The sequence below is a fragment of the Aotus nancymaae genome, unplaced genomic scaffold (assembly GCF_030222135.1).
Source record: "Aotus nancymaae isolate 86718 unplaced genomic scaffold, 86718_ANA_hifiasm-v0.15.2.pri h1tg000010l, whole genome shotgun sequence".
Classification (NCBI taxonomy): domain Eukaryota; kingdom Metazoa; phylum Chordata; class Mammalia; order Primates; family Aotidae; genus Aotus; species Aotus nancymaae.
In genome coordinates, this window is record NW_026988421.1 from 29,862,418 (window position 1) to 29,875,781 (window position 13,364).

General features: G+C 46.4%; 1 protein-coding gene across 10 annotated transcripts in view; it reads right to left on the minus strand.

Annotated features, from left to right (window-relative positions):
* The window catches only part of PAX2 (paired box 2), an 88,557-nt gene that overhangs the window by 50,753 nt on the left and 24,440 nt on the right, over positions 1 to 13,364 (minus strand). The gene's annotated exons all lie outside the window — the stretch shown is intronic.

The window sequence follows — 13,364 nt, forward strand, 5'->3', positions numbered from 1 at the left end:
AAAAACCCAGGGCTCAGTGATGCCAAAGACTAGTCCCAGGGTCAGGACTGAGGAATGCTCTCCCCCATCCACTGGTCAAATGAGAGGCCTTTGAAAGCCACTTTTCTGACAGCGTTGCTCTTCCCCACAGATAGGCGTGTGACCCAAGCTCACCTCCACCAGCCAGGTGAGTCACAAGCCATGAACCAAGTCAGCTCCAAAAGCTTTTCCTAAACACTTGCAGGCAGTCGGGAGAAGGCCCCTACCTTACAGTGCTGGACACGAAATTGGGGAGGAGAGACTTACACCCCCCAAAAAGCTAAGTTACCCGAGGAAATCAGGTGGTTAGTGCTGGAAAGATGGAGCAGAGGAACCATTTCCCTTGCAGGAGAATTGATGTATATCTCCAAAACCAAGCAGGGCTAAAATCAGAGGCACAGAGAATGGTGGAAAGGACACTGGGCTGCGTGGCAGGGCCCTGAGTCCTGCTTCTGATTTGCAGTTAAAAAGCCACATAGCCTTGGTCTCGCCTCCTAACTTCTCTGGGCCTCAGTTTCTTTCGCTGTAAATGAAAGGGTCGGACTACAGGGTCTCCACTCTCTTTCCCCATTAAAAAAAAAACTTGATCCTAAGATGAACAAAGAAGTAGAGGGAAGTGCATCACAAGCTGGTGGAAGAGGAAGCCACGCGCGCCTGCTGCCTTCCGGGTTAATGCCCAGAGCGGTCAGCCAGAAAGAGTGGAGGCAAGCAAGGGACCACGAGGAAACAAGGGTGACAACTTGGATGTGATGAGAACCATCACTGTTTCCACTTACTGAACATCTACTATGTGCCAATATTATACACAATTTATATGACTTATATATATTACTGTTAATTCGCACAACCACCTCCAAAGTAGAGACTGTTATCCTCATTCTGCAGATTGAAAACCAAAGCTGAAAGAAGTTTAAGTAGCTCACTCAAGATCACACTAGCAGCTGAGTGCAGTGGCTCATGCCTGTAATCCCAACACTATAGGAGGCTAAGTGGATGGATCATCTGAGGTCAGGAGTTCGAGACCAGCCTGGCCAACATGGTGAAACCTCAACTCTACTAAAAATATAAAAATTATCCAGGCATGGTGGCAGATGCCTGTAATCTTAGCTACTTAGGCGGCTGAGGCAGGAGAATTGCTTGAACCTGGGAGGTGGAGGTTGCAGGGAGTCAATATTACGCCACTGCGCTCCAGCCTGGGTGATAGAGTGAGATTTCATCTCAAAAATTAATTAATTAATTAATAAAGAAATCATACTACCTAGTAGGGCAGACTCAGAACGCAGCCTCTAAAATCTGTGCTTTTTGTTACTTTGTCATCCTGCCCCCGACATGTAGGAACCAGGCTTAGAGGGTCTCAAGCCATGAGTGATTTCTAAACTAGGGGGGTATCTGTACAAACAGATCCCAGTAAAGCAACATGCATGAGGCATGAGGCGATATGGAGCTGGTCTCAGGAAAGAACGGGAAGAATTTGCAAGACATGAGGAAGGCGGAATGGCTGCAGTTTGGCAACCAACTGGAGTCAACCGTGGCTTCACAACCTCAGTTTTGTGTAACTGGAAGCTTGGTAGGAGTTCACATCAGTAGGTCAGGAATAAGGCTGTGGGGAGGTGGCTGGTTTTGGAGGGAGGTGGTGGAGTCGGTCCTAGACCTGCAGCATTTGAGGTGAAAGGGGAGAGTCCGGGTGCAATGCTGCTGCATCGGCGGGCACAGAGATATGGATTTAGGAGACTGTCAGGGAAAGGAGTGTTTAAAGGGACAAGAGGCCTAAGGAGTGGATACTGGAGGACATTTACTTCCAGGGACTGGGGAAAAAAAATGACCTTGCAAAGGAGTCAGAGAATTGCTGAGCAACTCAGAGCTGCTGCTCCTAGGAAATGGCAGAACCGAGATAGGTCAGTTTCACTTAAGTCAATGGAGAAGAATGTTTCAGGAAAAACACAACCTACAGTGCCAACAGCAACATGGAGACCGAAGGGAACTGGGAATAAGAAGAGGCACAGAACTGGGATTCTGGTGACCATTAGTGACCTTGATGGGCAGTCTCAGCAAAGCGACTGGAGCAGGAACCAGACAGAACCAGGTTAGGGAATGCATAGGGAGGGAAGGGAGGCAGGGCAGTAAAAGGAGACTATTGCCTCAGAAGTTCGAGGAAAAAGAAAGGAGAGGAAAGTGTGGAAGGTGGAGGATGGAACAGGCAGCTAAGTGGAGGGAAGGCCTTCTTGGGTAAGAAAGATCTGGATAAGCTTGTAGACTGAAGAGGAAGGACCAGTGAAGAGGAAGAGACTGAAGTTGCCTAAGGGACCGTGGATGATTAAGAGAGCAAAGGGGAACAAGGAAAAATGGAGTGGAGCCTACAGGGAGGTGTTAGCCGGAGATGGCATATTTTCAGGTGACTTTTATCTCTCAGAAAAGCAGAAGGCAAGGTCATCTCCCAAGAGTTGGAGGGAAGGTTTGGAGTATGATTACAATGGAAAAGATTGGGTAGTAGCTGAGAGGCAGTGTACACTCATCTACAAGAAAAGTCTAGAAAGATGCTGAACAGCTCAGAGCTGCTGCTCTTACTTCACTGCAGCAAAAGCTTCTGTGAGCTCACAGGGCCTGTGAGTGGCTCTGGCTTGAGGGCTGATGGGCTCTTGACTAAGGGAACTCCAGGGGTGGGGCTAGCTGAGAGAGATAACTGGACGGGCTTGAGGAGTTTCTGTCTTCGTTACCCAGAACCTCTGACCCCTAGGGCACTGGCGCAAATTTAGCTGAGGCAGCAAGTGATGGAAAATCACTACTCCCTGACAGCGGCTTGGTGGTGCATGGGGGAGGAGGTGGGCAGGGTGCCTGCTGCGAGTTACTAATGCTCTTGGTGTCCATCCATGACCCCAGGCAGGGGGCACTTGCCAGTCCCTGGAGCTGATCTCAGAGAATTTAAAAACTGGGATCGGCTGGGCACAGTGGCTCATGCCTATAATCCCAGCACTTTGGGAGGCCAAGGTGGGGGGATCACAAGCTCAAGAGATCGAGACCAGCCTGGCCAACATGGTGAAACCCCGTCTCTACTAAAAATACAAAAATTAGTTGGGCGTGGTGGTGCACGCCTGTAGTCCCAGCTACTCTGGAGGCTGAGGCAAGAGAATCACTTGAACCAGGGAGTTGGAGGTTGCAGTGAGCCGAGATTACATAACTGCACTCCAGCCTGGCAACAGAGCCAGACTCCGTTTCCAAAAAAAAAAAAAAGAACTGGGATTGTGGAAATCTGTTGGTCATCCATTGCCCTCCTGTCACCCAACAACTCATGGCAATTTCACTCAGGACTAAAGGATGAATGCAGTAAAGCAGTTGTTGATGATGACCACCTGATACAATTTCCCCATGTTCCTCCTCCTTCACCAATTATTTTTCATTCTTGGCCTCACAGGACAGCCAGACACACACCAAACCTCCACGGCCCCAGGCAGGGTTGGCCTGGAAAGTCAAGTTCTGGAAGATCCCTGGAGGGTGCAGCTGGGACCCTGGAGGACACAGCTGTCCTCAGAAGCTGGGAGGTGTCATTTTTCCACTTCCACAGAGAGACTGCCCTGCCAGGGTGCCTGCTCCCCACTTCTCTTTCCTTCACAGGATGCTCTTCCTCCTCCACCATTTCAGATGAGGGCTCACCCTTTCCTGGGGACCTCCAGGGCTTTGGCCTGGGCCCAGCGTGGAGACTTCCAGGCACTTAGAGTCTCCCACACTTGCAAGGGCGTGAGAGCAGCAAAAAGAAGAAGGGTATGGGCTCTGAGCTCAGCCTGCCTTAGTCTGAATCCCGGCTCTGTTACTTGCTGCCTGTGAAACCCCTGGCAGTTTCTTATTTCCTTGTCTGTAAAATAAGATAATACCACCATGCACTTCATAGGACTGCAGTGAGGACTAAATAGGACACTGCATGTAAAGTGATTAGTGTGATGGTTGGTTCGATAAATGCTACCTGTAATAACAATGATGACCAGTGCTATTCCAATGGGTGATCCCTAGGCCCAGCTGCTTTCAATTTAGGGGCTGAGCCAGATGCAGGCAGGAGACCTCCCTACCCCGTATGCCCCAGCTTGGTCAATGCAGGTGCACTGAGACCCTGGGAAGAGCACCAAGAAGACGAGAAACAGCAGCAGTGGTGGTGGCACCTGATCCAAGAGGAGGTCGCGTCAGACTCTCAAGAAGACAGACTGGGGACTGGAGCAAGCCCCACTGGGGTCACCGGTAAGGATCCACAGGGGAACCAAGAGATGACAAGGGGTCATGGCAGGGCTTCAGAGCAAAAGATGACAGGGCAGGTGGGGAGGCCACTCCCTCCTTGGTTAAATTCCCAGAAGGCCCCACCCTCTCGCCAACTTGGGTATCAACACAGCCTCAGGCTCTGTGAGTGAGAAGGGAAGCCCTGTATGAGTCTCCTATTAACAGCGTATTAAACACATGAAGAAAGAGAGAAGCCCTCCACCTTCTAAGAGAGCACCAGGCATTCTTACTCCTCTTCTAGTTCTGCTCTTTCTCTTCCTCCTCCTTCCCAATTCTTTTCTCTGTGTTTCACTCTCTTTCTCTTCTTCTCTTTCTCTGCTCCTCTCTTCACTTCCCCTCTCTTTGTCTGTCTGTCTGTCTCCTTGCACCCTGAAGTCCCACTGTGGCTATGTGAGTTTATTGATTCCTGGGAGCTGGGGGAAAGCAGGAGGCAGGGCTGGGGTGCAGACTCAGGGATGGAAATAGAAGGCTATAAATTATTTGTGACAGGAAAGCAATAGTGGCAGAGTGCTGAGCACAAGTCCTGTGTCACTATTAGATTCCTTTTAGCCTGATGACACTGTAAAAAAGGTTAAGTGTCTGCTGGAATCGTACACCTGGGGGGCCGGGGCAGCCTGGGAGCAGAACAAGCCACTGAGAGCAGGTATATCAATTCTCCAGGCCAATAATATTCCTCTCATTGATCGCCACGCAAAGTTCAAAAATCTCATTACAGCCAGGCAGACTGGGAACTTTTTACAAATCAATAGAATGATATAATGTATGTATACTTAGTACAAATGTATCTATTCATCTATCCATCCATCCACGGTCCGCCTCAGGGTTTCCAAGTTAACCTACCCATCATATTATGTTATGTTATGTATGATATTATATTGCATTATATTATATGATAATAAATGGTGTGCAAAAGCTCCCTGAGGTGGAGACAAGAAGAGGTCCTATTAGCATTGAGGTGACCTCAGACAGCTCACCTTGGAAGGAGTGAGGTGGCAGCATTTCCAGGACTAGGCTAAGCAGGATTTCCAGGAGCAACGCTTCCTCAGCAGAGGCTCCAGTTTAAAAACAAAAACAAAAAACTGTCTACTGAGTATCTACTACGTGCTAGGCAATGTTCTATGTACTTTAAATAAATAGTTCACTTAATCCTCACAACCCATTTTGCACATAAGGCTTATTACAACTTGCCCAAGGTCACCCATTTAATAAATAGGAAATCTGGGATTTGCATTTGGGTAGACTAATCCCAGGGGATTGATCCCAGGGACGAATCCCTTACCTGCTAAATTATACTGCCTCCAGGGGAGAGACACCAAAAGGCCCCCCCCAAATTTAAACTTCTATTTTCAGTCCCTTGTTCTATTGTGTTCTGAGAAACGAAGGGTGAGGGGTTCCCCTGAACCTCAGTTTTCCTCACTAGAATATGGGAGTGATAACACCTCCTGGAACCAGCTGCTCACAAGCCCCATACATCGGATCTCTGAGTATGTTGCCATAAAATTCTGTTCTGTTGCCTAGAACAAACTTCCTTCCCAATTTTGGAATTATTCCCTAGAGGAACAAAATTACTTCTTAGTCGAGCTTGAACAAACCAGTGACATGACCAGGCTTGGGGCAGGCTGCTCTTAGGAGCAAGATGTCAAGTATCTGCATATATGTGTTACATACATGTATAAATCAGCTTAAATTGTCCTGGAGTAGACTGCCCACTTTAGAGCCTTTGCAGAAAATATTTAATCCATGGTATGGGGACAGTCTTTCCTGATTTGGTAAATCAAACGCACTTCAGGGTAGCAAATGTGCCAGACTAGCTGGCCGCACTGCCCCCTGAGCCAGACAAGTGGTCATGGGGGCCTCTGCCAGTGGCCTCAGGCTACACGAGCATTATAAACTCGATCAACCTAGAGAACAAAATGATATTTGCAGCCGGGCATGGTGGCTCCTGCCTATAATCCCAGCACTTTGGGAGGCTGAGGCAGGTGGATCACTTGAGGTCAGGAGTTCGAGACCAGCCTGGCCAACACGGTAAAACCCTGTCTCTACTGAAAATACAAAAATTAGCCGGGCGTGGTGGCACACGCTTGTGGTTCCAGCTACTCGGGAGGCTGAGGTGGGAGAATTGCTGGAACCCATGATTGCAGTGGTGAAGTAGAACCCACAATTGGAGTTGATGGAGGTTGCAGTGAGCCGAGATGGTGCCACTGCACTCCAGCCTAGGCTACAGAGTGAGACTCTGTCTCAAAAAAATAAAAATAAGATACATTAAAAAAGATATTTGCTTCAGCAAAGGATATTTTGCCCAGCTAATGCAGGTGGTTATTGCTTCAGTGCAAATCTTTGAGAGCTGCCTATATCAGGCACGTATCCATGGCTTGGCCCCGAGGCAAGTCAGCAACACTAACAATGGGAGACTTTTCACAGCAGAACCTTGAGTGAGATATCATAGATCACCCAGGAAATGTTTACCTCTCCTGGAAATGGTCCCTACTCCTGAGAACTCTAAGGAACTAGAATCTCCCCCTTCAATACCCCCAGGAACTGAAAAATTGAAATTTACTTCCTAGTCTCCACAGAAAGGCAAGGGAAACAGCATCCCCCTGCACATGGCTTCCTTTAAGGCAGCCCTGAATCACTTAACACACTCCCTGTTTTTGTAGCCTCTGGCTGCAGTTTGGGCAGAGTTTACAGGTTTCTTGCCCATGCTCACTCACATGCCCTGCAGGTTTCAGTTTGGATAACTGACCTGTCAGGCAGGGTTCTGGGCATGAGAATGGCCACTGATAAGGGTCAGGTCATTCTTCAGAACTGTGGACAGGACCTTCCATTCTGGCTGTGGCAGCATGTTGCTGGAATACACAGGTTCCAGGTTACCAGGATTCCTCCCAAATGTGTCAAGAGCTTCTGACTCTTTTGTTGACTCTCAGAAGTCATAGCTGAGCTCCAACAAATGAAAGTCCTATCAAAAAGCTTGCAGAAGGGTTTCCTCAAACTACTGCTCTTGAACTACCTGCATTAGAATCCCCTGGGGTATTGCTAAAATGCAAACCACCGGGTCCCACTTCAGACCTGAATTGGAATTTCTGTGAACTCTATTTGAGAAGACTAGCTTAAGCCAGGGAGTGAAGAAACCATCCTTCTGGTTGGTTTCTCAAAGGTATCTTTGCGAGAGGTGGGAAGAAGTGTTAGTGAGTTAAGAAAGTTCCTTTCTCATACTCTATCAATCCGCATTTCTCTCCATCTATTAACCCTGACTCCGGCTGACACAGTCACCAAAATTCAGTAAGCTATCAGTTGCTCTGTAGAAATAAAACTATAGGTTAAAAATTAAAGTAATTTCAAAGTGGTTTTTGATATCATTCCAGGATGATAAATTCCCAGTGGGTTACTTAGATACGAGGCATATTTTCTGCATCAACTTCGCCCTCTAAGACTGGCATTGAGGCCGGTAATCTTTCTACCATGTGCCCCTGAGAGCCCAGGCCAGAGACAATTTACCAGGCTAGATGGGCCATGGGGCTGGCCCAAGGGGGCAATAGTGATGGTTTATATGATGAATGGTAAGCATATGGATTGATTTAACTTCAAGATATGCATAGGTTTAAAAATTAAGGGGCAATGTGTTTAACTAACCATTTGGAAACCAGTCTGTGGTGCATGCCAAGCCCAGAGCGTGATCAGACTAGCGCCTCTCACCACTGGCCCTGCCCTCATCTGTCAGAGCTTCTGGCTAGAGCTGGAGCCTACCAGCTGTCTACCCCCATGGTCCTACTTGGGAAGCTCCAGAGGCTCGAAGACTGCTTGATATAAGGTGAGCAAGGTACTGCTATAAATTCACTGCTGGGACCAAGTCTTCCACTGTGCATCTGTTCATCCCCCCGTCCCATCACAGGCATGTCCGCCTCCCTCTGCAGTCACCTGGGCGGCAGCAGATATAGGGCCTACTAGTGACTGCCTGGCCTCCCTACCTCTACCCTTTCCTACCTCTCACCTACTCCAGCATTCAAAAACAGTCCCTCAGTCTTTCTCTGTCTCTTTCTGAAAGAATGTGATATGGCTAAACCCTGCAATCACTTCCTGTTACCTATAGGATAAATCCAGAATCCTTCAGCCCAGCCTTCAAAATCTTCCCTAATCTGGTTCTATCCTAGCTTTCCAATCTATTTCTCTCTGTTCCCCTCTTCCTCTCAGGGTCTAGCTCAGGGCTGAAACCTTGTTTTCTTGCTTACTCAATTCACATAGACTCCTCCCCTGACCTCTGAGCTCTACAAGGGCAGATGTCACTGTTATGTTTCTCACGACTATCTTTCCCCAGCACCCAGCAATGGTGTCTGGTATAATGTAAGTACTTGATAACTATTTGTTCAATAACAAGTGAATACTATTAATAATAATAACAATAATATAACCTTGTTTTTGTTTTGAGATGGATTCTTGCACTGTTGCCCAGGCTGGAGTACAATGGCACGATCTCGGCTCACTGCAACCTCCGCCTCCCAGGTTCAAGCAATTCTCCTGCCTCAGCCTCCGAGTAGCTAGGATTATAGGTGCGTGTCACCATGCCCAGCTAATTTTTGTATTTTTAGTAGAGACAGGGTTTTACCATGTTGACCAGGCTGGTCTCAAACTCCTGACTTCAAGTGATCCTCCTGTCTCAGCTTCCCAAAGTGTGGAGATTATAGGCATGAGCCACTGCACCCGGCCGATAATCACAATGACATAATCTTAAGGGACACAGTGGGCCAACATACCCTTACTATGTATCAGGCACTGTGCAAGGCACTTTATATGGATTATTTAATTTAATTCTCACAAGCACCTATGAAGATTATTATCCATAATCTACAGATGTGGAAGCTGAGACTCAGAGAGGTTAGGTAAGTTGCTGAAGGTCACACAGCTGTTAAATAACAGAGCCAGAATTTAAACCTAAGTGTCTCATTCAAGAACTTATGCTGCTAACCATTGAGTAGGATAAGTCAATCACATCAAGAACAGATGGTAGAATCTATGAGAAGTTAGGCCTGAATAGAAGAGCTGACTCTGATAATAGTAAAAGCAATAACTATCATTTATTTCCTATTCACTGTACAACAAGCATTATAATGGATGTATTTTCTCATTCAAATTCCAACTATAACTCTGTCAAATAGGCATCCTCTCTATTTTGCCGAAGAGACAACAGCAAGGCCAAGCAACTTGCCCAAAGTCACCTGCTTAATAGCATTGGAGCCAGATTTTTTTTGTTTGGTTGGATTTTATTTTTTTCAATTGACATAATTACACATATGTGTGAGGTAAGAGCCAGACATTAGATCCAGGCTTGTGACTTCAACGTCTGTAGGCTGAACCATTTGACCTCTTTGGGAAATATATATATAGACATAGATACACACACACACACACACACACACACACATATGTATATGTCTATATATACACACACACATACATATATATTTATTTATTAACTATTTGGACATGAACGAATTTTTCCTTCAGTCTTTTCATATCATGATTTTGGAAAATTGAGCAATTGTATATGTAGACGATTGACAGAGAGCGTGTGTAGCTGTGATCTTAAACATGCTTATCTTCTCCCGTGTGCCATAGCTGTCTTTGATAAACATCATATCTGTGTTACAAACAAACCACAATTTTAGATTACGTGGCTGTAGGTTTCAGTGAATTTTTATACACTGGTAGGTTTTGGGGGCAAATTTTCCAAATTTTTTTCATCCGCATGACGATACTACATAAAGATGTGTTTCTCAATTTCGGTTTTGAGAATCAGTTTCTATGATTAGTGTATCTTTCTATTCAGGTCTGCTCCAATGCATTGATCCAAGATTTATAATAGTGGATGTATTTATCAAAACCTACTTCATGAATATCTGCCAAGTTATGCCCATTTCTGTCAAATCCGTAAGCTACAGCGAGACTTTACACCACCATTGTTCCCTTCCCAGGGTGTTTCAGATTTTCACATCACAATCGTGTTTTTATATTGGTCCATGCACCGGTATTGATGTACATAAATGTGCATTTGTATACCTGTGTATCTCTCTGTCTACGGCCAGAATGGGGTGGGGGAGGGGGATGTGGAAATGAGAGAATTATTAAATGCCAAGTAGCTATGCAATAAATTCCATTGATTTTATAAACTCCAACTTGTCTTCAGTCTCCTTCCATTCTTTATCCTGGGGGCATTGCAACAAAAACCTATTTTAAATACCTTTGCTTCCCCCCCGCCCCCTCCCCAAAAAAGTGTCAATATTTTATTTGGATTTTTAACTTCACTCCATAACAGTTGTTTGACCTCCTGACTCGTGCGAGTCACATAAATTCTGGGACTTTATTCAGGAGCCATGTTCCTGCTATTGAATAAGCAATTTGGGAGGGTGAATTAATGACTTGTGCTGTTGCTGGAAAGTCCCTGAAGAAATATTAAAATTGCTTGCAGACTGAATCGATACTCCGTGAACACCCAGCAAGAGGGCTTTGGCTCTGGAATGGCCACAGAAGGTGGGGCTGGGTAGAGGAAGGGGAATTCCTGCACCCAGCTTGGTGAGCTCCCTGCCTCCTCCACCTTCCCCTTTATCCCCGGAGCTCTGTCATTTTCAGTAACAGCGAAGTCTTATTAAACCCCAACCAGAATAGAACTGAATCTTCCTGTCTCAGGAAGCAGGCTCAGGGGACAGTTTACTCTCTTACTAGCAATGAGAGCCCAGAGGCCTTATTGGAGGTGATGGTCTGGACACATCCACCTGCTGGAGAAACGGCATGGTGCTGCTGCTTTCTGACAGGCTGCACTGTGCTTGGGAGCACTGCAGCTGTGATCGTTTCCTGCTGGGTGTGCAGGAGAATTGGGTGCTGCGCTACTGGCTCCATCTCTGTGTGTGCCTGCCCAGTGTTTACTATTGCTCAAGCGGCCACATGATTTCAGCCTTTGTGTATGGGTGCGCCTGTGGGATGCAGAGTTTGAATTGTGTTGTGCATTATCGTGTATTATTGCATTGTGTTGACGCATTCCAGCAGCTGGCTTAAGGTTTGTTACTTGGTGTTTTGTGGTATTGTATTGAGGTGGCTGCACTTTGTGTAACACTGAGTTGGAGGAATTTGAGTATTGTTCGGTGGCAGTGTCTGTGTTTCTGCTTTGAATTATTGTGTTCATTGATCATATCAGCATCTTTTTTCCCTAATGTATGTCTCAGAGATTAGGTTAATGGATGTCTCCTTGGTGATGTGGGTTGAGTAATGATGCTGGATCTGGGTGGTGGTGTATGATTCGGTAATTGCTTTAATTGCCTTCTCGGTGTGGTTGTGGGTGAGAGGACCCAGCCTTTAGCTTTTTTAGCCTGGTCATTTGCATTGCTGCTTTTCAGAAGGAAGATTCTAGAGATGCAGGACAAATCTCTTTTTGATGATCAAAAATACGATTCTATTCTTCTTGGAAGCAAGTGCCCCTCCTCCGCTGAACAGTTATGACTTTACCAGACAAGAACAGGTCTGCCTAATTTGGAGAGTTAAGCCCCTAGACCCAACCCTATGCCTACTAAGCGTCTAGATCCCTGCTGGAGCTAGAGGAGGATGGACAGGAGTAAACTTCCCAATCCCAATGGGAACAGCAACATCAACTCTAGTTCCTAGAATCCCCATTCCACTCCACTCTGTGGTTCTGGCCATTAGCATCCTCTTCCTTCCCCGTATCCCCAGATGATGGGGCTCAGCAGTGGCCTGCACTGAGGAGCACACCTCATGGAAGAGTACAGAGACACATAGAGGCGTGAGCATCTAGTAGGGTACAGGGTCCCTGTTTTGAGCTCGTAAGTTAACATATGAATAGATAGTTGGGCATGAGACTGCAAAATACACAGAGTTCCCCAAGAGACTGCCACGCTTGCACTTCCTTTGATCCAAAGGAGATATGAAGTATGGCATAGGGGATAAGCACCCGGGTTTTAGAGCCAGGACTACATGGGTTCAAATCCTAGTTCTGCTACTTAGCCTGTGACCTTGTGCAAGTTATTTAACTTCTCTGTACTCCAGTTACCTCATCTATAAACAATCCTATAAAGCCCTATGGGGTTGTTTAGGATGCTTCAATCGATTAATGCATGTAACATGCTTATAACTGTTCTTACTGCAGTAAACACTTGTTAACCACTGTGCTGCTACTGATGATGATAAATATAAAGGCTTTCTGAGTAAAGCAGCCATAAGATTGGCCTACGTATGTGCATAAACATGTACACATGTGTGCTAGTGTACACAAAATTCTAAGACAAATCAAGGGGTGTGTGTGTGTGTTTTAAGCAGATAAGTGCAAACTTTTCAGCCAGGTAGCACAGGGGCAGAGAGTAGTTCTCCCCCTGCCATGTGGGCAGTGGCAGGGTTGAGGTTGACAGAGCTCACCACTGCCCACACCCACACAGAGGGCAGCATCTGGCCCTGATCCAGTAAGGAATAGGCAGACTTTGACTTGTTTTTGTTGTTGTTGTTTTTTTGAGCAGAGTCTCATTCTGTCCCCAGGTTGGAGTACAGTGGTGTGATCTTGGCTCACTGCAACTTCTGCCTCCCAGGTTCAAGTGATTCTCCTGCCTCACCCTCCAGAGTAGCTGGGACTACAGGTGTGCGCCACCATGCCTGGCTAATTTTTTGTATTTTTAGTAGAGACAGGGTTTCATCGCGTAAGCCAGGATGGTCTCGATCTCCTGACCTCGTGATCTGCCCACCTCGGCCTCCCAAAGTGCTGGGATTACAGGTGTGAGCCACGGCACAAGCCGACTTGTTTTATGCTACAAGAAAAATGTAAGGATGATTGAGTTTTCAGGATTCTAATTTTGCTCATTAAAAAAATTTACTTTCTAATTTGAAAATCAGAACCTTTACCAGCTAACAGTTATAAACCAGGAATAATGAAATCTAGGAACCTGAAAATGATGCAAGGGGTATGAAAGGGATCAGACAAGCGACTGTTTAGGTATTTGGGTGTGGGTCTTATGGCCCACTGAACATGGTCACCTAACTAAGCCAAAGGGACAAGGAGAACTTGAGGCAAGAATGGGGTCGCACCTCAGTCTTGCTCC